This window comes from Myotis nattereri (genome assembly GCF_964212035.1).
Source record: "Myotis nattereri genome assembly, chromosome: 19".
NCBI lineage: Eukaryota > Metazoa > Chordata > Mammalia > Chiroptera > Vespertilionidae > Myotis > Myotis nattereri.
This window is the reverse complement of record NC_138095.1, coordinates 9,051,896-9,055,823: the sequence shown is the minus strand read 5'-3', so window position 1 is coordinate 9,055,823 and position 3,928 is coordinate 9,051,896. Positions and strand designations below refer to the sequence as shown.

At 59.7% G+C, this 3,928-nt stretch overlaps 1 long non-coding RNA gene across 1 annotated transcript; it reads left to right on the top strand.

Moving 5' to 3' along the window:
• The first annotated feature begins 205 nt into the window (after nt 1–205).
• LOC308535179 lies at nt 206–2,257 on the top strand. Its single transcript, XR_013997237.1, has 3 exons — nt 206–374; nt 1,673–1,774; nt 2,163–2,257. It is a non-coding gene; the product is annotated as an uncharacterized lncRNA (long non-coding RNA).
• The last annotated feature ends 1,671 nt before the right edge of the window (nt 2,258–3,928 follow it).

Here is a 3,928-nt window from a genome sequence, read left to right as displayed (position 1 = left end):
TCCTCGGCGACACAGCCGGCTCTCGCGCCGGCAAAATGTCCCTTGATCTATTTCCCCTGGTAGTGATTTCAACAACAACAATAACAGAAATCCATCATTCCCTTAGCGGGAGCGGAGGGCGGCGGGGGTTTGTTTTTCTTCTGGTGTGGACAGAAAGCTCTTTATTCTCTGCTTGTTTGGGAAGACTTCGCGCCAGAGGAGCCCAGCCGGGCCCGGGAAGGGGACGGGGGCGAAGAGACAGTGGGAACCAGGGAGTCCCTCGGGGCCTCTGACCTTGGACAAGCCACCTCGGTTTGCTCTTCTCAGAAATGGGGAGAAGCGCCCAGCGCGGAGAGAGGGAGGCAGACAGCACGAGGCAGCCCTGGGAGTGGCAGGTAATGAATGAGGCAACAGGAATGGAAGGAATAACAAGCTGATGCATTGCGGCGGCTGGCGCGGTGCTGGGCGTAATGATTACAGCCTTCACGTTCTGGGCTCTTGCCTTGTGCTGGGTGTTTTTGTGTTCAGGAGCTTTGGGATTTTCCAGTTAACCCTGCAGAGCAGGCCCCTGCCCCTCCATTTCCTGCATAAGCAAATGGAGGTTCAGAGAGGTTAGGTAACTTGCCCAAGATCACACAGCACGCAAGTGGTGGTGTCGGGATTCAGAGGCAGGACTCTTTGCCAATAGGCCTTGTGCCTTTCTCCGCTCAGGCAGTGGTCCTCAAAGCGAGTCAGCACCCCCTGGGAACCGGCCCGAAATGCAGATGCTCAGGTCCCGCCCCAGACCTACTGGATCCTAAGTGCTGGGGGTGGGGCCCAGCCTCTGTTTCAGCGACTTGCCCACTCCAGGCGACCCAGGTGCACGCCCCGTGGCTCCTGTTGCTACAGTAGCTCCCGCCAACTAGGAAGGCAGACCAGCCCCACTGGCCTCTGCTGGCTCTGATTTCTCTTCTCTCCAAAGGAGAGGCAGGAAGGGCTCGGGGTCTGGCCTGGGCTCCGCCACTTACTAACCAGGTGTCTTAGGGAGGTGGCCCTGGACTAGCCCCTGGGCGGTGTCCTGGGTGTGCTCTGGGGGCGAGTATCCGGGAGAAAGGAGGGCAGCAGGACCAGCAAAGGGGAGCATGGGAGCTGAGGTGGCCTTTCAGGTGGAAGCGAAGGGGGCTGGGCCATTACCCTTGCATCACCCGGTCATTGTGTGCAGATGAGCTGCTCTGGGAGGGGCAGAACCCTGACCGGGGCGGGGCGGGGGGGACCCCCCCCCAGCAGGTCAGGGGGAGGGCTGACAGCTGGGAACCAGCATCTGGGGCATAAGGCTCAGTCTGGGTCAGGCGGCACAGCCCAACTCCACTCCTCTGGGTACCTGACTCTCCTGTGTCTTGGCCGTAGAATGGGAACAGTGGTAAGTTTCAGCCCAGAGGATGTTGATCAAGCTCCGTGATTGCTAACAGCACCGTAGGTTTGGGCTGTGGGCTGCACGCCAGGGTGCCCTTAAGGACTTTGCCTGCAGTCCCCGGCGACACGGCGAAGCTCGTATTGTCCTCACTCCCCTGGCGGTGGGAGCTCCGTGGTTCCTCTCCTGCAGAGGGGACAGAGGCTGAGAGAGGGGCCACCATTTTCCTGAGGCCCCTCAGCTACGAGGGGGCGCAGCTGGGCTTCAGAGCCGTCCTCCTAACCACTGCGTCTCCTTCCGCAGCCCAGCGCAGGCGACGGCGCCATGCAGGTGCGAGCCAGGATCTCCGCCCCCCTGCCCCCACACACACCCCGAGAGCGAATAATTTGGGGGATGTGTGTAGAGGTGCGTGCACACGGGCATCATGTTTTCTGATTAGCCTGCCTCCCACTCTTGAGGCAGACCAGGGCCCCTAGCGTGAGTAATGGGGAAACTGAGGCACTAAGTCCCAGAGTCCAGCCTGCCCCTGGATTCTCAGCCTGAGGCCCCGAGGCAGAGCCAGGAATGCTCAGTCTGGACAAGAGACCTGCTCTGCAGACAACACCCTGAACGAGGGCCCACAGCCAGGACTCACTTTAGACTCAAGCGAAGGGTGCCAGGCTGGCTGCCATGACTGAACACACCCAGCTCCTCCAGTCTACCTGCCACTCCCGGGGGTGGGCCTTCTGGTCAACCTTGGCCCCAGCCATTGCTCGATGGGACAAGTGAAGGTGGAAATTCCTTTGTCCTCCAGATACAATCCCATGGAATTAAGCAGAAGGAACCCAGAGAGGCTGCTGCCAGGAGAGACCTGGGTAACAGGAAACCTCTAGACCAGGGGTTCCATGCTTCAGGGCCAAGTTCAGCTCTGGCCAGTTTTTGTGAATAAAGTTTTATTGGAACACGGTGATGCCCATTTGTATTGTCTTCACCTAACAGCTGGCGGAGTCGAGGAGCTGCAACAGGGAAGCCTTGGCCTGCAGAGCCCGACATTCACTCTGTGGCCATTTGCAGAAGGAGTTTGCCAACCCCTCAGGCCCACGGGGTAGGCACTGTGCTTGAGGCTTGAGTTGGGTTGGAAGGGGACAAGAGGGGGTGGGGGTGGGAGTGGGGGTGCTGGAACAGGCTGGGGACCACGCAGGGAACCTGAGAAGCGAGCCTTGCACTTTCCAGCAGGCAGCTCTTTGCACATCCCAGGCCCTGGGCCGCGTGCCTTCTGCTCGCCTCCTCCCCAGCGCTGTCTCCCTCATCCCGGTCCCAGGGTCTCACACAGTGTCCGACACTGCAAAGGCGACTCCATAAATCAGAGGTCCTCAAACTACGGCCCGCGGGCCACATGCAAATACAAATACTGTATTTGTTCCCGTTTTGTTTTTTTACTTCAAAATAAGATATGTGCAGTGTGCATAGGAATTTGTTCATAGTTTTTTTTAAAACTATAGTCCGGCCCTCCAATGGTTTGAGGGACAGTGAACTGGCCCCCTGTTTAAAAAGTTTGAGGACCCCTGCCATAAATATTTAGCAAATGAATGTGCAGACGACCCTGGACTCATCCTTCCACCTCAGGCAAGGCTCACCCTTTCTGGGCCTTCATTTTCACATCTGTAGAATGACCGTGACCAAGGTCTGGTCTGCAGATCTGTGAATCCTCTTTTCAGGGTTTTCCTCTTTCATATGTTATTGATTTCAGAGAGGAAGGGAGAGGGAGAGAGAGCTAGAAACATCAATGATGAGAGAGAATCATTGATTGGCTGCCTCCTGCACGCCCCTACTGGGGATCGAGCCTGCAACCTGGGCACGTGCCCTTGGCCGGAATCGAACCCGGGACCCTTCAGTCCTCCGGCCGGCGCTCCATCCACTGAGCCAACCTGGCTAGGGCAAGGGTTTTCCTTTCAAGGAAAGGGCGAGGAGGGGCTCAGGGTTCAGGGTCTGACTCAGGAGCCGCTGCCAGGAAAGCCACTTTGAGAAGAAAGAGGAGGAGGTACTATGAGGACTCGGAGTCCGAGGGGCGAGGGGGGTGGTGGAGGGGAGCAGAGGGGAAGGGTCTGGAGCGGGAGGCAGATGGGAAGGAGTGGCCCCCGGTGGGACCGCGGGGAGGCGCCGGCCGCAATCACAGGCCCAGCAGTGGAGCGTGAGGCCGCACGCCGCACTCCAGCTTCTGCGGAGAATGAGGCCCGGAGCTAATGAGCTCGGAAGGTGCAAGGGACGTCTCCGTGTTAATTCCCGTCCCTGGGAGCAGCCGGGAAGGGAGAGAGCGCGGGGCCAGGCTGGGCAGCTGGGCCCCCACTCGGGGGCTCGGCCAGCTGGTCAGCCGCCAGCTGGGGCTTCGCGCCAGGCCTGCGGATGCCCGACCGGCCGGCCGGCCCACTCACCCACCTCGCCTGCTGCCTCCGGCTTCGGGCAGGGAAAGGGAGGGGCCATCCTGTGGCTTGGTCCCTGGAGCCAATGCTGTGACAGCCGTGTGCTCACCTGAGCCCGTCAGCCGGTGGCTTCCGTGAGCTCAGACAGCTGACAGCCTCT